The sequence below is a fragment of the Schistocerca serialis genome, chromosome 3 (assembly GCF_023864345.2).
Source record: "Schistocerca serialis cubense isolate TAMUIC-IGC-003099 chromosome 3, iqSchSeri2.2, whole genome shotgun sequence".
NCBI classification, from domain to species: Eukaryota; Metazoa; Arthropoda; class Insecta; order Orthoptera; family Acrididae; genus Schistocerca; species Schistocerca serialis.
Window position 1 is genome coordinate 125640122 of NC_064640.1, and position 21769 is coordinate 125661890.

Here is a 21769-nt window from a genome sequence, read left to right on the forward strand (position 1 = left end):
GGTATCATTCTGGTTTTGTTACACTATTTCTCTTATTATGAGTTTTATTCACGCATTAGGTCCGGTCACCTTGTGGTTGGGCGCCAATGTATCTGGCTGACCAAACTGGGTATTAATGGGTTTTCAGATTGCTGCGCCTCTTCATAGAACTGGCGAGTGATCTGTTCGATGAAGTCCTTTAACGTGGGAATGCCAGCCTGCTCATGAAGCTCCCTAGTGGGGAAGTGTCTGGGTAAGTGCAGAGCAAGGCGGAGAGCTTTGTTCTGCACTTTCTGTAGTTTTTCAATGCGGATGTGGGCAGCATTGCCCCATACCATAGAAGCCTACTCTATAACGGACCTAATAAGTGCCAGATATAGTGTTAATCCAGATCGGGTGCGTAACGTCGTTGTTGGGTTTAAAATTGGGTAAAGCGTGCGTAGGCGACCCAACGCTCTCCCCAGGTCATGTGCCGATCTCAGGTCACGCCAAGGTATTTCCTGGTTCGTGATCATCTGATGGGGCCTCCCGTGATACGAGGCGTTACTAAATCTTCAGGGAGCTTTTACCTGGTAACGACCAGGGCTTGGCTTCTAGGCGCATTCATCTTGAGTCGCCTAAGATCCAAGGTTATCGCACACTTTTTGCACACGTCGTCTCATTATGTGTGCGCTGAGACTGCGCACAAAGAGCGCTATGTCGTCTGCATAAAGCGCAACTCGACGCTTGCAGTTTTCGGCATGTCAGACGTATACAGTATAGTGTACACAGCAGCAGAGGGCTGAGAACAGACCCCTGCGGCACTCTCGGCCGTATTCGCCTTTCTGTAGAATTCCGTGTGCTCGTACGTGAAAAGTGCGGTCATTTAGGTAGGTTTTGAGCAGGCGGACGTGTGACACCGGTACCCCCACTACAAGAAGCTTGTACGGGAGGCTGTTATGCCACACGCTGCCGAATGCCTTGGACACGTCGAAAAGTACCTCCCCCTAGGTACTCTCTATGGTCCAGCGCTCCCATTGGCTGCTCAACCAACCTATGTCGCTGTTGTTGGGTTGAGTGCCCCCTCCGGAAACCGAAGTGCTCATTCGGAAGGAGGCGCTCATCCTTCACTTGTCTACACAGCCTTTCGAAAACCTTAGAAAGAGCTGGCAGTAGGCTTGTCAGCCTACAATTGTGCGCGAGTCTAGTATGCTTACCAGGTTTAGGGATGGCAACTACCTTCACGTGTTTCCACGCAGAGGGGAAGCTGCCAGTTCGTAAGAGGCAGACACCTCGTTATTTATATACGCTCCGGCGGGCGGCGAAGGGAACATTTTGTTCCGAAACTGTTTGGAGCGTTGGTAGCAGTGCCCAGCCAGCACCATTCATGACTACAAAATTACACTACTGGCCATTAAAATTGCTACACCACGAAGATGACGTGCTACAGACTCGAAATTTAGCCGACAGGAAGACAAATGATTAGCTTCTCAGAGCAATCACATAGATGTACACAAAATATTCAGAATGTTGATACAAAACATGAAACGAGCATTGGGAAACTATGGAACACCATAGAAGAATTTGATACATAAACAGATCGAGTAATCGACTTTTAAACTAAACTTGCATTTATATATAAAGATAAAAGATAAAATATTACTCATTACTCTATGGACAAATTGACAACCATGTCATGCATTCATTCTGAGGAGATGATGCACGAGCCAAACATCCGTTTGTACATAGAATAAAAAATTGAATCTATCAACAAAAGTCTTAAATGTCATAGTAGCAAAACTGAAAAAAGCAATGAAAATCTTCAAAGCTGTACTATGTAAAATAAAAAGCATTAATGGACTGGTTAACAAGAATTCTGAGAGGGGTGATCAGCAAATTAACGCAAATTACACGATGATTGAGCAACTGTGAAATGTAGGATTCGAGGGTATGTGGAAGACCATATGCTAGCTGCAAGAACTGTGGAACTCAAAGAAGATATGAAAATACTCCATCCTGAAGATGTCCACAAAAGAATCAGGGCTATAACTGCCCAAGAGGAAAGCATTCATAAAAATATCAGAGATATGAAAGCTTGAGAAGAAACCATCAGCAAAATTATCAAGGATATAAACGATCGATAAAACAGCTTTGACAAATGTATCGGATATGAAATCTGAACATGCAGGCAATATTAGAGCCATTTTGAAGTCAATCTACAGGTTGACTGTAAAGGTCGGCAAAATCGGAAAAAAACATCCCATATGACAAATCCGATAGAATAAAAGTTGTATACTATCTCAAAGCCTGTTTATTATATAACAGAACGTCGATGAAATGGATATTTATCGAGGCGTGAAAGGCTATTCGACAGAAATTACGATTCCTAAGGCTAGGGCAGTTAGAATGAGCTCATTCTCTTCTGAAAACATTTAAATCTGTAACTGAAATTCTTAAATAACATTCACACACACACACACACACACACACACACACACACACACACACACACACACACACACACACACACGATAAGACAGATGGAGGAAGAGAAGAAGAAGAAGAAGGAGGAGGAGGAGGAGGAGAGGAGCATGATTTACTACTAGCAATTTCACTAATCGTCATGAAGATACTGAGATAGATGGAATGTATAGAGTCAGCAGGGAACAATCATGTATGCTGGGTACGTCACCTGTAAGGTTAACCAGTCATGCAGTACAGCTTGGCAATAGAGAACTTGGAAGCATGCCAGGTTTAGTGAATCAAATATTCTTAAAAACGTCAAATCTCAACAAGTACTTACTGAAAGAGAGAAAAAAAAATGCTGAAATATTACATGTTGTTGTTGTTGTGGTCTTCAGTCCTGAGACTGGTTTGATGCAGCTCTCCATGCTACTCTATCCTTTGCAAGCTTCTTCATCTCCCAGTACCTACTGCAACCTACATCCTTCTGTATCTGTTTAGTCTATTCATCTCTTGGTCTCCCTCTACGATTTTTACCCTCCACTCTGCCCTCCAATACTAAATTGGTGATCCCTTGATGCCTCAGAACATGTCCTACCAACCTACCCCTTCTTCTGGTCAAGTTGTGTCACAAATATTACATATGGCTAATTTATATAGGAAAACAACACCCAAAGTGGACGAATGAAAACGCGAACTATACGAAATACAAAAATTTTATTAAACCCACGTTAGCTGAAAGAAATAGCACCGGAACAAGTATCTACATTCAGCACTATAAAATGAACAATCGATCTCTGCAATATAAAATGACAATCCTAATGAACTAATACACGTGGGATGGTTAAGGTGTTCATAGCATCAGCAGCTACTGCTAATACAGCTCACATGACTAAAATCATATCAGTCTTTTCAGAGCTTCGAGAAAGACATATTATTGAATAACCCACACCCAAGCGTATACGTTGGGGACTATAATAGTCACCACGAAATGTGGAAATATAGTACGAATGATAGCAATGGAGACATGCTGGTCGATTGGTCCGAGGGACAAAATACATATCTGGTCTTTGATGCCAAGGACCGAGGGACATTCAGATCAGCCGCATGGAACTGCGACTATAACCCGGATCTGTGCTTTGTTTCGAGGGATACAAACGATAAACCACTGACAGCCTCTAGAAGGGTCCTGACGGACTTCCCTCATAGCCAGCACCGCCCTGTGCTTATTAATATCGGTATATCCATCCCGATAATAAGGTCTTACCCTCGACCAAGGTGGAATTTTACAAAAGCTGACTGGACAAAATTCTCTGTACAACTTGATTATACCTTGAGCTGGATCCCTCCAACCAGCAAGAGCTATGAGAAGTTTGTGGGAGCGGTCATTAGCTCTGCGAAAACAGCGATCCCAAGAGGGTACCGCAAAAAATACATTCCCGGTTGGACAGGGATATGCGATGACCTGTACGCGGAGTTCCTCAAGAATGTGGACCGGGAAATAGCGGATGAACTATTACATAACATCGACTTTATTAGACGGCAAAAATGGGAGAATACTGTTGAAAATCTAGACTTTTCAAAGTCAAGCCGACAAGCCTGCGTAAACTTGGAGGCGCAAATCCACCTGAACATAGAAAGGACGAAATATCTCCCAACAAGGTTGCATCCCGCATAGTTTCTGCGTCTAGAGCCCCACGAAATAGAAAGCACACAACAAAAGTGAAGAAAGACTTAAAAACATTAAAAAGGACCCGTGCAATGGACTCAGAATATTCATCAGATATTCGCATCGAGGAGGTTACCAATGCCCTGAAGAGGGTTAAATCAGGCAAAGCTCCGGGTTTCGATGGTATCCACCCTGAGTTCCTCATACATGTCGGAGCCTACACAAAACAATGGCTGGCTAAGTTCTTTACGGACCTTCTCCAAGTGGGTAGCATTCCTCCCTCACTTAAACGAGCAAAGATCATCGCAGTCCTGAAACCTGGTAAACCAGGCGATAGACCAGAGAGTTACCGCCCCATTGCCCTTCTCAGTATGGTCTATAAATTACTAGAAAGACTGCTCCTCAACAGAACAGGCCAGACTATACTCAAAAAAATCCCTATCGAACAAGCAGGATTCCGTCCATATCGCTGCTGTACAGATCAAGTCCTATCACTGACAACATATATAGAGGCGGGGTTCCAGAAGAAACATAAAGTAGCTGCAGCATTCATAGACCTAACAGCAGCCTATGATACAGTTTGGAAACCGGGGCTCATGTAGAAATTAATCTGTGCCGTTCCCTGCAAGAAGATAACCAACCTCATTGATGATATGTTGTCAAATAGAACCTTCCAAGTAATAATGAGGAATGAGAGAAGTAAACAGATGAAACTCAATAATGGACTCCCACAAGGCTCTGTCCTTGCGCCCCTTCTTTTCAGCCTTTACATCGCTGACATGCCTGCAACCAGATCGCGCAAATTTGGTTATGCTGACGACTGGGCTCTAGCAACAGCCCACAAAAATATAGAAACTGCCGAAGATATCCTTACGAGTGACCTAGGGATTCTCAGCGAGTACTTTAGAAAATGGAGGCTACAACCTAGTGCTACAAAGACGGAAGTATCTGCCGTCCATTTGAACAACAAAATGGCCAACAGAGAACTACAAGTCTATCTAGACGGGAAATTACTAAATCACAACAAACACCCAAAGTACCTTGGGGTTACCCTAGATAGGACACTAACATTCAAAGAACACCTGACGAAAACTGCAGCGAAACTTAAAACTCGCAACAACATATTGCAGAAGCTCTGTGGCACCACTTAAGGCTCCACAGCATCTACCTTAAGAACATCCGCACTTGGCTTGGTGTATCCAGTGGCAGAATACTGTGCCCCAGTGTGGCTCAACAGCAAACACACACACATGGTAGATAGCCAACTTAATGCAACAAAGCGTATTATATCAGGCACAATCAGGCCAACTCCTACAGTGTGGCTGCCCGTTCTCAGTAACATAGCCCCACCTAAACTGCGCCGTGAACACGCTCTGGTTAGAGAATTTCAAAAAATCATGACCAATCCTCAATTACAAATCCATGAAGATACTCACGACATCCAAGGAAACCGACTCCGATCTAGGCATCCTCCACTAAAGACCGCACAGGCTCTGCACCAAACCAACTTTAAAATAAACGACCGATGGAAAGAGGAATGGGAGAGCAGAACAGCAGTAAACTGCCACAGTATGCCACGCATCTTTAGTAAACCAAAAGGATTTGATTGCCCTCGCAAAGTTTGATCAACTCTTAATCGCATCAGAACCAACTGTGGGAGATGCGCCGACTCCTTACACAGATGGGGTAAACTTCCTTCGGCCGCTTGCGACTGTGGCGCTGAGAGACAGACGGTCAAACACATCGTGCAGGAATGCCCACTAAGGGCATACGAGGGTGACCAACAGGATTTCCTCATGGCGACCCAAGAGGCAATCGACTATTTATTATCTAAGCTGGACGTCTGCTTGTGATTGCTCTTCTGTGAGTGTAAATTTACAATTGGCGGTGTTCTTATATACAAACTGTTATTTATTGCTCTGTTTATACATATGTGATTCTTTTTAAATCGTGTTGTTTCTGTAATTTTTACTGTGATGTTATGAGCCATACGCTAAATAAATAAATAAATATTGAATAACTGTGGGGATGGTAGTTCAAGAAATCAAAAAACTGGCTAGCAAAACATTCACAAGTAAACATGTTATGATTGATTTATGGCAGGTAGATCCTGTAGATACAAATCAATATTCACGAGCAAATGAGGGCTAAAATATATTTTAATCGTCATTTATACACATTCCAAATTTGCTTGAACCTTACCTGTGACAACAAAGACTGGCAAGGAAGTTGGATAGGGATGGACCAATTCATCTAGATCTACATTTAGAATGTACATCTACATCTACATGGCATGACTACTCTTCAGTTCACATTAAAGTGCCTGGCAGAGGGTTCTTCGAACCACCGTGAAATTCTTCTACCATTCCACTCTTTAACAGCGTATAGAAAAAATGAACACTCAGATCTTTACATATGAGCTCTGATTTATTTTATTACAGTGGAATATTTTCACATTCAAAGGTGGAAGTTGCTGAAAAGATCATGCATCAACAAAAAAGACATTTGTTTTAATTATTGACACCCCATCTCGGTTATCATATCCATGACACTAGCTTCCGTACTTCGATATAACACAAAAGGAGCTGCCCTTCTTTGTAGTTTTTCGCTGATCTCCGTCAATCCTATGTAGTAAGGATCCCACACCACACAGCAATACTCTAGCGGAGGATGGACAAGCGTAGTGCAGGCAGCCTCTATAGCAGACCTGTTGTGGCTTCTAAGTGTTCTGCCAGTAAAACTCAGTCTTTTGTTTGTCTTCTCCACAGTATTATCTATGTGATCGTTCCAATTCGTAGGTACTTAGTAACTGACAGACTTTAGATTTGATTTTTTTTTTTTTAGTACTGTTGTGAACTGTGCAACTTTCCAGTCTTTAGGTATGGATCTTTTGTCTAATGAGCGGTTGCATATGATTGCAAAGTATGGGACTATTTTATCACCATAATCGGAAAGGACTAACTGGTTTACTTCTGGTCGGGGAGACTTGCCTTTATTACGCGATTTCAGCTGCTTCGCGCTAAATGGAGGTTATCTACTTCTAAGTTACGCGTATTGGCAGTTGTTCTTGATTCGAATTTTGGAATATTTACTTCGTCTTCTTTGGCGAAGAGTTTTCGGGAAGCTATTTTTACTAATTCCGCTGTAATGGTGCTGTCATCAGCAATATTATCGTTGGTATCGCACAGTTAAGGTACTGACTGTGTCTTGTCGCTGGAGTAATTTACATATGACGAGAATTTCTTTGGATTTTCTTCCAAATTTCGAGACACAGTTTCGTTGTGGAAGCTGCTGGAAGCATCTCGCATTGAAGTCCGTACTAGGTTTCGACTTTATTAAAACATCGCCAGTCTTGCAGGTTTGGTGCTCTTTTAAATTTTACATGTTTTTTTCGTTGTTCCTGCAACAGTGGTCTGACTTGCTTTGTGTACCATGGAGGATCCGTATCATCTTTTATTAACTTATTCGGTATAAATCTCTTAATTTCTGCTGTTGCTGTTTCTCTGAATTCAAGCCACATCCGGTCTACACTTATAAAGTCTGGAATGAGTGGAAACTGTTTCTTAGGAATGTGCTTTTTTAAATAGAAATATTTTGCTTTTACTTTTGGTCTATTTTGGTGATGCAAAGATCAATCTCGTCACAACGATCTTGTGGTCACTAATGCCGGTATCCATCATGATCCTCCTTATTTGCTCGGGATTATTTGTTGCTAACAAGTCGAGTATGTTTTTCCAACAATTTACGATTCGAGTGAGCTTCTGAACTACCTTCTATGAACAATTTTCGGAGAAAGTATTTAGTACAATTTTGACGATGTTTTACACTTACCGCGTTCTCTGAACACGTATTTTCGCCAGTATATCGAGGGTAGATTGAAGTCACAGTCAATTATAACTGTATGAATGGGGTATCAATTTGATACGGTACTCAAGTTTTCTTTGAGCTTTTGAGCAACTCAAATGTCTGAGTCAGGCCGTCGGTAAAAGGATCAATTACTAATTTATTATTGTAAAACCTCTACCTGTACTAACTCACAGGGTCTATCTGCTTAAATTTCGCTACAAGACCAACTACTTATAGCAGTAACAAACACGATTTTCAATCGCATAGTGATCATCTTCCGTGCTGTGGTGTACAAATTAAACGCATAGGCACTGGTATCAAGTTATCAGTAACCAAATCTGAGAAACGATCACAATAACTAAGTCAGTTATTGTGGTCGTTTTTTAGATTTGGTTACTGATAACTTGATACCAGTGCCTATGAGTTTAATTTGTACACCACAGCACTGAAGATGATCACTATGTGATTGAAAATCGATTTTGCTATCAATAAACCATCAATATTACGGCCAACGCTGACTTTCCTTTTAATTTCACATATATCGTCGTTGTGCACACAGCACTCCATGGAGTCGTCAGTCAGTAACAAACACGTTGCCACCAACCGTGTTTAATCTTTCCATTCTGAATACCGTTAGGGCCTTTATCAAAATTTCGGCTGAACTTATCTCCAGCTTTAGCCGTTTTTCGGTACCAATAAAGATTTGAGTTTTGGTACTTTCTATTAGTGCTTGGAACTCTGGTTCTTTCCCAACACAGCTACAACAGTTTACAACTACAGTACTGATTGTCATTATGTCTGCCCTCGTCCTGTGTTCGTCCTGCATCCTTCGGAACTGAAGTCCATTCAGTACTTTCCTGAGACCCTCTAATCTAAAAACCCCTAGTCCATTCCACGCAGTCCCTGCTACCTGTGTAGCCCATCCTAATCCCTGCCATTAACGAGAACCCAAAACTCCACCATCTTACGGTGTAAGTTGAGGAATGTGCTGCATAACTGTATGAACCTCTGATGAGACCATCCCCTCAGCTCTGCACCAAAGGTCTGCAATTGGCGCTGTCGACAGTCCTACAGATGGTGAACTATGCCTGATGGTGAACTCACAAACAAGGCTGGCACTCTTTACCACTTCAGATGACTGCTCAGAACCAGAGATAGTTTCTTCCGATCCAAAGCAGCACAAATCGTTAGTACCAACATGAGCCACAACCTGCCGTTGGCTGCACCCTGTGTTCTTCATGGCATCTACATCTACATCTACATCTACATCGATACTCCGCAAGCCACCCAACGGTGTGTGGCGGAGGGCACTTTACGTGCCACTGTCATTACCTCCCTTTCCTGTTCCAGTCGCGTATGGTTCGCGGGAAGAACGACTGTCTGAAAGCCTCCGTGCGCGCTCTAATCTCTCTAATTTTACATTCGTGATCTCCTCGGGAAGTATAAGTAGGGGGAAGCAATATATTCGATACCTCATCCAGAAACGCACCCTCTCGAAACCAGGACAGCAAGCTACACCGCGATGCAGAGCGCCTCTCTTGCAGAGTCTGCCACTTGAGTTTATTAAACATCTCCGTAACGCTATCACGGTTACCAAATAACCCAGTGACGAAACGCGCCGCTCTTCTTTGGATCTTCTCTATCTCCTCCGTCAACCCGACCTGGTACGGATCCCACACTGATGAGCAATACTCAAGTATAGGTCGAACGAGTGTTTTGTAAGCCACCTCCTTTGTTGATGGACTACATTTTCTAAGCACTCTCCCAATGAATCTCAACCTGGTACCCCCCTCACCAACAATTAGTTTTATATGATCATTCCACTTCAAATCGTTCCGTACGCATACTCCCAGATATTTTACAGAAGTAACTGCTACCAGTGTTTGTTCCGCTATCAAATAATCATACAATAAGGGATCCTTCTTTCTATGTATTCGCAATACATTACATTTGTCTATGTTAACGGTCAGTTGCCACTCCCTGCACCAAGTGCCTATCCGCTGCAGATCTTCCTGTATTTCGCTACAATTTTCTAATGCAGCAACTTCTCTGTATACTACAGCATCATCCGCGAAAAGCCGCATGGAACTTCCGACACTATCTACTAAGTCATTTATATATATTGTGAAAAGCAATGGTCCCATAACACTCCCCTGTGGCACGCCAGAGGTTACTTTAACGTCTGTAGACGTCTCTCCATCCGAATGACTTCACCCAGTATGCACACAGAGGGCTCACTGGATTGCTCCCCCTCGTTGGCAGCCATATCCCTAAGAGGCCCCATTATGCACCTAACATTGGAGTTCACAGCTACTAATGATCCAACCTTCTGTGAATGCCAGGTCTTGCAGGCCGAGAGGTTTCCTCTGGAAAAGCTCGAGAGGTTCCTTCTGGTTCAAATGGCTCTGAGTACTATGGGACTTAACTTCTGAGGTCATCAGTCCCCTAGAACTTAGAACTACTTAAACCTAACTAACCTAAGAACATCACACACATCCATGCCCGAGGCAGGATTCGAACCTGCGACCGTAGCGGTCGCGCAGTTCCAGACTGTAGCGCCTAGAAGCGCTCGGCCACTCCGACCGGCGTTGCTTCTGGAAAAGGGCAGGCGACCACACCTAGGATCTTTATTAATCACATATAGCACATGATACCTGCTTTTCAGACGGACCGGCGAGGCCTTTCGATGGGTCCCCCAGAAAGTCTTTCCTTGCCTGCCACATCCCTGAAACCATCTCCCTCTTGACCACGGATGAGGGCACATCCTCAAAATGGGTGGTAATCAGTGTGGTCGCAGTTGCGGCCCAGTCGGGGAGTAGGTGGGATGTGCTGAATGTATCTTGTATCTCCACATACGGCCCCACACAGTGATGCCCATTGGCAACAGCCCCAAGCTGCATGTCGAATGCCAGCAACACCTCGAGCTGTGAGAGAAGGGTCACCAACTCAGCTCGCATCTGAATGGAGCAATTAGAATCCTTATCCACATGAAACACGGCGAAACTACAGACTAGAAAGTTACAAAGCGCGGAACTATGGGTACCAACACACTGCCGCTGCGGATCGAAGCGCTGCCGCCCAACTTAGGAGTTCTACAACTGTAACTGGCTGTACACACGAAAAGAACCGCGTTTCGCGATACAAATGGCGGAAATATACATTACACAGTCATCAGAATGCGAAACTGTGACTACTAGCTACACAAACACGCAAAACGTTAAGAACTTAAACGAAAATGCACACAGTAATTCAATATAAGTCGCTTCCCGTTATTAGAAGCTCATTACAACTCACAAACGGGACGTTGCAAACACAGAGGCTCCTCTCCCACCCACCTCCCCCCCCCCCCCCCCAGCCAAATGCTGCGGACAGGGATGAATCGATGTCCTGTAAACTTTCAAACTGATCACGGTGGTGAGTTTTATAACAAATATTTGAAGACAGTACTGGAGTGGTACAAAATACAGCCCTACTCATCATTCACGCACATTTAAGTATCACGGAACAATTGAATGGACGGATAAAAACTCATATGGGGATTATTTTAACCCATGCAGGTCATATAAATAGACAGATATTCTTCACAGATCACTGATATTCTTGATAATAAGCTTCCACGCACACCACTGCATCAGTTGAGGTTTAGATGTGATGTCATACGCTCTGACTTTAAAGCAATGATCTTCAGAACTATTTGTGAACTAGTTTCCACCAACCGATGTAAGTAAGGGGCAATGGAGTATTGCATTGATTGGGTTGTGAACATAGAACAGCATTCCTATCACTGAGGCAAAAAAACTATATCTACGAAATGGTAATGTTCTGGAAATACCCCTTGGCTCATACAATATTTATGATGTAAGTGCGTTTATAAAATAATGTGTAAAAGTGTTTGAGTTACATATAAACTTCAACTGATTTAAAATGGAATTAGAAACAACAGAGCAGGTGGTAGACTTTAACCTTGAAGGTTCAATACGACCACTACTAGGATTCTCAAGTGGTCAAATTTTGGGACATAAATCTCAAACATTTTATAAGTCTTGAAAATTGGGCTCCGTAAGGTTCTCTTTCTGTGCAGCGATCATGACAGAAATCTGTTAAGGACAGTACTTCTACTTATGACATGTATCGGTTAGAAAAATGCAACGATGATGACTGATATCAGTCGAAATCGATTTGCAACAAGATAAATAAATTATGTTTCAGCGACTGGTTGCTACATTCTTTATAAGTCACCTCAACCAGTGGGTATACCGCTAGTTACATAATCCGTGTCAAGTGTAATATTGCAACGAATTCATATCTCAAGGAGAAATTGATTCACACAGTCTATAGGTGCTTTCTTACAGTTGCCCAGGATACAAAATCATTGAGTGGCCGTCCATGGCATACACCTTCCAGTGTTTGTCTAGAAATTAGGCCATCTCAAGTTGAATGTTTTAGACCAAGACACGCATCTAGTCGACTTTTGAGGTGAAGAAATCGTAATAGATCTACACTTGAAGCAGGAGGAGCAGTATGGGTCTAACGTATAAAACATGCGCACAGCAATCAGTACATCACTTCACAGCAGAAGCATGTGGTAATATAGGAGAATTAGAAGTGCCTTACACCGATAGGTTTGAAACTACACAATGGCGTCACACGATTTAACAGCCCCAGTTCAATGTCACAAATGAATTATATGCCAGGAATATTTGGCTGTCTAAACTTGGATGGAAAATTTGTGAAAAAGTATGGAGACCCTACTTCGACCCCACAACCTACACATAATACTTTTGGCATTCCTGTTTCATGTAGTAAGATATGAGCTCTATAGTTTTGAAACTGACCGTACAAGGAATTCTGTAATTACATCAACCCTTAAAACATATTTTTCCGCATCAAATTCGGAGTTGAATGGTTTACAAAATGCGGAATCGTTCATAGATGGATCGATAAGTGACAAGAAGCACTTTAGCATGCATATATTGCTTAAGATTATGAATGCAAAGTAAGAACTAATTCTAGTAAAGAGTCCAATGGATAATGATTTATTGTTCAGGAACAGACTAATACTGAAAAAAATCAAATTGTGCTTGAGAAATTTGTATGGAAAAAGCCTTATATTTCCGTAAGTGGTGAGGATCATTAAAGTTTCTAAGGGTATTGAGTGCTAATATTCACCTGTTGTTAACATTCGATTCATGGGAGCTCGTTGAATATCCCATACTACCAACTACATCTAGAACAACATGGGTCTTTAAAACAGCTATTCAAATAGAAACACCTCGATTCATTATACTAGTGCTGCACACTGATAGGAAGGGGAACATGAAACTTGATTCAAGTGAATTCAACAACTGTAAACTATAAACTGTAAAGATGAATTCTAATGCTTGCTCAGATTACAGAAATTTAAGAATTGTCACCCATTGTCGTAACAGAGTCCTCAAAGCAGAATGAAACTGTGAAATCAGGGCTGATAGATGTATAGAACTTGAATCATTAGAAAATTACCTCAAAGGCACTGCGGCTTATGCATTAATACTAGTAGTACGTGACCATGCAATTCCTTATTCACTGTTCAGAGTAACAAAAAAGAGTTGTATAAATGAAAAGTTGTTGTATAATATCTAAAGCCGCCATGTCATCCTCAGTCCACAGGCCTCACTGGATGCAGATATGGAGGGGCATGAGGTCAGCACACCGTTCTCACAGCCATATGTCAGTTTACGAGACCGGAGCCGCTACTTCTCAATCAAGTAGCTCCTCAATTTGCCTCACAAGGGCCAATTGCACCCTACTTGCCAACAGCGCTCGGCAAGCCGGATGGGCACCCATCCACGTGCTAGCCCAGCCCGGCAGCGCTTACCTTCGGTGAGATGACGGGAACCGGTGTTACCACTGTGTCAAGGATATTGGCTAGCAACATACTAGTATATCTCTTAATATGCAGGGAAAAGATTCGTCCCATTTCACAAGGCAATATCATCTACATGAATGAAGTTAAAAACCTGGGGTGTGCTTCAGCTTATGCATCGAAACTAAAGGTTTACCTTGATGCCAGTTGAAAATGTTGTCGCTTCATACGGTCCCCAGTAAGAGTCTCCATGGTGCAGATAGCGAGCTCGCTCGTTCGCTGCTTCATTTTCTAGTGTGCATCGATTCGGGATGGCGGTAACAGCGCAACGGAAGACTTTTGGGCTCTCCTTTTCAATAGGTGTAACTCAATTACAACTGTGCAGCGTGCGTTTGTCGAGAGTACTGCAACAGGGATTTACTGCAGGGTAGGAGAGGGCGAGTGGTTCTCTGCTGGGGCTGGTGATGGAGCAGGCGAAGAAGGCATCCAGTCAGTTGACACAACACTTTATCGATGAACACGAACACATACGGTTCAGCACATCTGAAACCGACAGACTGACGACTACAGGAGGTGATGCTCAGACCAAGCACACCGGTACGGGCATGCCGACGTATGCGTTTCCCGTGGATGGTAACGACTTCCCTGCAACCACAGCATGCTGGCGAATGGTGGTTGACGGCTGCAGAGTGGTGGTGCGGTAGCAAAGCGATGTCTTTATGCCTTTGTTGGCAATTCACGCAGCGGTCGCTGCTTCGCTGCCTGGTAAAGGCATTGTCATTCATCATCAGATGGCCCAGCTGTGACGACTTGTCGATGGGCTGATCCTGCTGGTTTAAATCCTGCTTCCACGTTCTGACAGTTGCGAAAGACCCCCTTGTATCGAGGCCACATCGAAACATCTGTAGCGAAGTCAGTTGCCTAGTGTGGCGTAATCGGTAGGCCGGTAGCTCATGCGACAGGAGTCCAAATGACGATCCTCACTTGGAAGCACTGGTTGTGGAAGCCGTGTTTGCTGATGCTGCTGAGCTGGCAGGGTATTGGCTGGTAACTGTGGCCAGGTTTTGGTTGCTGTGCTGCGGTCCTGGCTCTCAGTGTTTGAGCTGTTATAGTGCGGAACTGCACCTCCTGCAACTGAAAGAATTCGCCGATGACGCCAGCGGTTTCAACACACTGGTTGTTTATGAAAGGAGAAATCCACATAGAGCGTATTAAACACTTTTGCATACCATTCACAGAAATATACCCGTCGTGCCAGCTGAATGTTATCCATTCCTTTTGTGTCTGTCTGACGTGTTTTGTGTGTGTTTCGAGACATACAGGATTCAATTGCTACAATAACAACATGTACAACTATGGAAATTCATTCCAGGCATGGAGATGGAAGAGAAGAACTACCTTTATGAAGTGGACTTACATATTGTGAATATGTTTCGGTATCAGCTGCTCGTAACAAATTTGCACCGGACAGGGACCTGAACCCGGATTTCCTGCTTGTCATAAGCGGTTGCCTTAATCACTTTGGCTCTCTGAGCACCTTTCACATTGTGTTCCCCGATGAAACTATGTTCCATTTAAGTCTAAAAGTGAACCGCCAAAACGTAATTTTTTGCGGTAAAGACACATTGCATTATTGGTTTTCGAAGTCATCTGTTCTCATGGTATATTCTTTTTCTGGGGGTGGCGATTTAGAAACACCATATGAGAGCCTCGCTTTGAAGAACTCTTGCTGAACTGCGAAGCCAGGCAGCAACACCAGTGAATGCAGTACCTCCAAGCACACTCGAAAAGGTGTTCGATGAGCTCGAATTTCGTCTGGCTGTTTATCATGTGTCCACCGGACGGTACATTGAACGTATCTGAAACTATAATGAAAATTTTATCCTAAACGTAATTGTAAAAAGTATCACAATATTTTATGAGCATGTATATGAAATATGTATCCATTTTAAATCCAGTGGTTCTTTTGAAAATCAAACTTTGTATCTGTAAGTTAAAAAATATGCCAGTTTTTCATCTTCTTTCATGCAGAAGTTACAGTCTTGTGAAATCAAATGAATCTTTTTTGAAAGACCCTGCACTATTGAGTCACCATCCTTCTAGTTACCATGAGTTATCATATTAGACACCTTATGTTTTCGGGAGAGAACACTCTTGCCGTCACGCAAAAATGAACAGTTGGACATAAAAAATGATAAGGTGTCGTCAGGCCATGTACTAGCCGCCGGCGTCACAGTCGAGCATAGGATGGAAAGATGTGCACTATTATCATGTTTATTTTACGCCATAACATTGCCAAGATCATGAAGGAGTGGGCTTTTTATGTGATACCGCATAGAGGCTAACATGAGTAACTCAGCTCAGGGAAAACCACCTCCACTGGAGTCAACATCCATGGGCAATAATGTGTTTATGACTGGCTCATATCTTGACAGCTGTTAGACGATGCATGACTGTGCAAATAAGTAGTCAATTCATTATAGGACAGTAACAACCGAAGAGTAGCCTTACCATCCAGAGGTGGTGTATATACAGAAGCCACCAATACCAACATGTACACAATCTGATCAAAAGTATCGAGACATCTGTAGGAATGGGGCAAGGAGGGTTCTGGAATCGTCTGTATTGTTGACAGATTTCCCTCCTCCCCCTGCCCCTATGGCATCTAGCTCTGTTCCCAGAATTCCCCCTCCCTATAACCCCACACTTCTGACATAGCCAGATGCCCTATGTATAAAATAGCGGGAAATTCAGGACAGTTCAGTTGTACTAGAGGATTATCCGCATCTGATGTCTCTGTGGGGGTATGGCAGTTGCTTAAACATAAATTGGTAGTAAATTCAAAAAGTTGAAGATAGTAAATTGTTCTGTTGGTGCAAAATTCAAAAATTCAAGGTGGCAACCTGAGCAACTAGGACAGTCTCTATGATTTCACAATTCAAGGTGGCGACCTGGGCATACTAGAAAAGTCTTATAACATTATAATCCAAGATTGGCGATTCAAGATAGTGATCTGGGCATGCTAGAACTACTCCTATGACATAAGGAGGCGATACGGTGATATGGATTTAAGAGGACAGGCTTTGTGATGTCACAATCCAAGTTGGCGATCCAAGGTGGCGACCTGGGCGTACTACAATAGTCTGCATGGTTGTCAGATCACTTTAGTCCAAAATGGTGGACATGAGGATGCTGGGACAGTCAGCATGATTATCAGTTTCCATATGCTCTAAGTTCAGAATCCTATGTTAAGTGTAAGATGACGGAAATCCCCAAATCATGTGTTTTTCACTGGCTTTACAGTTCATTTGCCTCAAGTTTAGACACAGTGCAACCTGCACATTTCAATAATTCCCTCACCCTTGTAACATTACAGCTTAACATATTACCCCACCTTAGCTATACTAGAAACCCAGGTGCTGACTTACCCTAAGTTTAAGTCTGCTTGCGCTATAGTTAAACAATCATCATCCACCCTTAGCTAGAAACTCAAAAATCCACTTACCCTAGGTGTAAAATTATCGGAAGCCCTCTGGTTGTCTGAACTTGCCGGCCGCTGGTGGCCGAGCGGTTCTGGCGCTACAGTCTGGAACCGCGCGACCGCTACGGTCGCAGGTTCGAATACCGCCTCGGGCATGGATGTGTGTGATGTCCTTATGTTAGTTAGGTTTAAGTAGTTCTAAGTTCTAGGGGACTTATGACCTCAGCAGTTGAGTCCCACAGCGCTCAGAGCCATTTGAACCATTTTTTTGTCTGAACTTGACTACTTGTGCTAACTTTAAAACTCTGTAGCTCACCAGTGCAACTTTAATTATTGTCAAACACTTTTATTGTTGTGTGTGGTGGGCAGGAATAGGAGAGGTATGCGCACTGCATTTTATTTGTTTAAACATGCCGCACCAGTCCTTGCACAGATCATACACCATCACCGCTCAGTCCGGTAAAGTTTGTGGGCACCTCTCCTGAATTGACAGAGGCTGGCTTGCAGCTCCATATCACCATGTACGACCTTGTCCAATTGATGACTTAGCACTGTCTCACTGCCGCTCCAACCCATTAGCAGGCACAGGATGACATTACGGATATCTGAATACTTGGTCAAGAGGCAGAACCCTGCCAGTGCTGGTATGTCTATAGCTGCAGTCTGGAATGCAGGTACATATCTATTGTCCAATACAGACTATGTGCCCTACCATGGCAGCTACATGATCTTGTACTTAAAACTGCTCTAATTTTGGAACTGAACAGTTTCCAGCCCCTTATCCATCTGGAATGCATCGCTTTCAGATGCATTTCTAAGGTGTTCAGCACGACCGAATTTTAGAACTGAGCGGAACCGTATTGTTCTGCACGAATTGGCGCAGCCGTTATGACAACCAACCACTGTATGCCGGCATGCAAAACGATAGAAGAACAAACAGACACACACAGTATACTGCACATACACAGCATATCAGTTAATTTTACGTCGAAGTAAGTGAATTTGCATCAAAATCATTGTGTTTCATGATAAAATCACTGAATTTCATACTAAAACAAGTGCATTGTTGTTTAACTCCAGCAAATCAGTCAATTTTTGAGTCTCATTCATTGAACTCAGTCTCAGAATCAATCGGATGCTTCAGAGATATGGTGTACTTCACATCACCTGTTGTGGCTTGGCAAGACAGCCAAGCCATTATGAGGAAGCCGAAAGGCACGCGTTTAAGCTCACGCAGGCTGGCGTGAGGTCTGGAATAGGACAAGGAATTTATAGGAGCAAAGAACGTACGTAACTACTGAAATACTTAACTTTAATTCATAGTTGGTGAACATCGCTCTTGACGGTACATGTTTTACAGCATCAATAGTAGCTGGTAATGGCGCCTTGCTAGGTCGTAGCAAATGACGTAGCTGAAGGCTATGCTAACTATCGTCTCGTCAAATGAGAGCGTAATTTGTCAGTGAACCATCGCTAGCAAAGTCGGCTGTACAACTGGGGCGAGTGCTAGGAAGTCTCTCTAGACCTGCCGTGTGGCGGCGCTCGGTCTGCAATCGCTGATAGTGGCGACACGCAGGTCCGACGTATACTAACGGACCGCGGCCGATTTAAAGGCTACCACAGGGCAAGTGTGGTGTCTGGCGGTGACACCACATCACCCATTCGCTTCTTTATTTGACAGATTCCAATATCAATAGGGAATGCTACTAGATTTTTCAATTTTATATAGAAATCATGGACTTTTACGTTGAATAGATTTTTGAGCAGTTTGAATCTAACCTAAAGCAATAGTGGTACACATAGTCGCATTTCGAAGATCACAGTTTGTAGCTTATCTCGAAGTAGTCTGAAAGTCTCATAGCTATAAGTGTTGCAGATAGTTCTAGATGTGACAGAGTAACGCCTTTGTTTGGTGAGAGCCCCGTCTCGCTACATACTAGAAGAAGAGTAGATATATAAGTGCCACAGGTTTGTGATCAAAGTGATCAAAGATAACTTGTTATGTCGTATCCCCATTTGGAAGAGTTGCAGAAGACTTGCAGTGAGTTAGTCTTCAGACACAGACATCGCATGTGTCCACAGGATTCTAATTAATTTCTGCAGGGTGCAGGTGTAGTCCCTAAAAATGATGCTTGTTTGAGAAATGTTTTGCTAAGAAAAGTTATGGATCGTCATGATAGTGAGGTTCTTCTGTTATGACGTACAAAGCACTACACATAACGAATTAGGATTGTCGGCAGATCAAGCATGCTGGTAAAGCTGCGTTACAGAGGATTTTTCTGGAGGTATCTGGTATCACATGTTTACACACAATTACCATAAATAAACTGAAGCTGCAATGCCGCTGCCCAATAACATCTTGGATGCATTCAGCTTACACGAATGTGATGGCTAAGATATCAATGTGAGTGCTCCTCAAACCACTGTAGAAAGATTTGAGTCTTGTACCACAGTCAGTTATAAGGGTTACTGAGTGGGAAAATACGCTATAATAATTCATAAAGATCTTTGAGATGATAGTATTATCCTTTAACTAACACGAATTTTTGCAGTAGGTAGGTCTTGTTGTGATGGAAATTTGATATCAGTGTAGACAAAATGTTAAACTCCAGTTATTCTTCCCATAAACGGAAAACAATCTAATTTTCAGGCTAGTACTGTGTTTCAAGTGTTTTTAAGCGATTCCTCACATAATTGTTTTATGTTATATGTAACACATGTAATATTTCCAGCGTATTTGTCAATACTGACAGTTGAGGAATCTGTAGTTGTGAGCAATATGCTAATGGTTTTCCTGATTGTAATTGATTGGTAGGGTAGTGGGGCTTCAATTTGGAAGATTACATGCTCCCATCGAATTTCAAAATCATTTTTATGAATACCAGTACGATTCTTTCAACAAGGGCACTTGTAACAGAGACCGAGCGAGGTGGCGCAGTGGCTAGCACACTGGACTCGCATTCGGGAGGACGACGGTTCAATCCCGCGTCCGGCCATCCTGATTTAGGTTTTCGGTGATTTCCCTAAATCACTCCAGGCACATGCCGGTATTGTTCATTTGAAATGGCACGGCCGACTTCCTTCCCCGTCCTTCCCTAATCCGATGTGACAGATGACCTCGCTGTCTGGTCTTCCCCAAAAACAACCCACAGCCCAACCCCAAATTGTAACAGAGGCCTTTTACTGGTTATAGTAGCGGATGTTAGGAGATGTGATGTGAAACAACCATATGTGCAGACCTGGAGAAATTCTAAAGGCGTGCTATGTTGTAGGATACTGAAATACGTATGGTTTTAGTAAAACTTTTCTGACAGTAATCAAACTTAGAGATATTTAAGGTTGTGGGAGTTCCATTATATGAATTCCGCTCTGAAATATATTGGATGAGGCTGAGACTGAATATTTTATATGGAGTAGGAATATAACGGAAAACTGAACAATTTATGTGCTGCATAGTGGAGACTACATTACACTTAACACTATACATCTAGATCTTACAGTGAAATTGTAACAAAATACCCGATATCACAGTGAAATTGTAACAAAATGTTGCACTTACAGTGAAATTATAATAAAGAATCCTATGACACAGCGAGGATTATAACAATAAACCCAGTACCCACTATGTTATAGCAAAATACACTGAAAATCTGTAAGCAGTAGGGTTCCACGAGAGATTTTAGGGTAGACCACAGACACGCCACAACAGTTCGGTACAAGTTCTGTGTCATAAACATACCAATCGTGCTGATGTGGAAGTTATTAATAGGAGCAACATCATAGCATTCACAAGTGTTCGCTACTTCTACCATAGACCTCTTAGCTCCAATACAGTCGTATCCTACTGTGTTTTTCCATCGTGATACATGGTGGAACAACTGTAAAATCTGTTTGGAGCTCACAAACATTCCACAGTTGGCCCCAATTGGCATGGCTGTCAGTTTTCACCTGTCCTGTCGGGGGTTTCCCTATAATGTCACAGTGGAACTAGGCCACTTGTGCTAAGTGCAGAATCCAAAATGGCCACAAAGTTTAAAATTCCTGATGGAAATCCAAGACGGCAGACCTACGATGTCACGGTCGTAGACGGCGATCCGGAATGTCATCAATGACATAAGAATCAAAGAGGGCGCTCCTAGATGGCAGACATGGGAATAACAATGCAGCCCAAACTATTTGTTCCAGTTTCCATGGTACTGCAATCACCTGCTCCCACTATTCCTCCGCACGATCTGCTCATCAGGCGAACTCAGCGTACACGTTCAGTATACCCTAGTGAAAGGCTTACCATAAGGAAGTGTCATCAGAGAGAGAGAAACAGAGAAAATTAACTCATGCACTCAACTGTATGCTGAACCCCCCCTCTCAATGTTTATTATTATTATTATCTGAATGGTTGGGTATGTAACTCGCAGATTAAAACTGTGTGCCGGACTGAGACTAGAAGTCGGGACTTTTGCCTTTCGCTGGTAAGTGCTCTAAGTAAGGCTGTGAGGACGGAGCATGA

At 42.9% G+C, this 21769-nt stretch overlaps 1 protein-coding gene across 1 annotated transcript in view; it reads left to right on the forward strand.

Moving 5' to 3' along the window:
- Positions 1–21769, forward strand: part of LOC126471548 (lipase 1-like) — a 273437-nt gene that overhangs the window by 165118 nt on the left and 86550 nt on the right. The window lies entirely within an intron of this gene.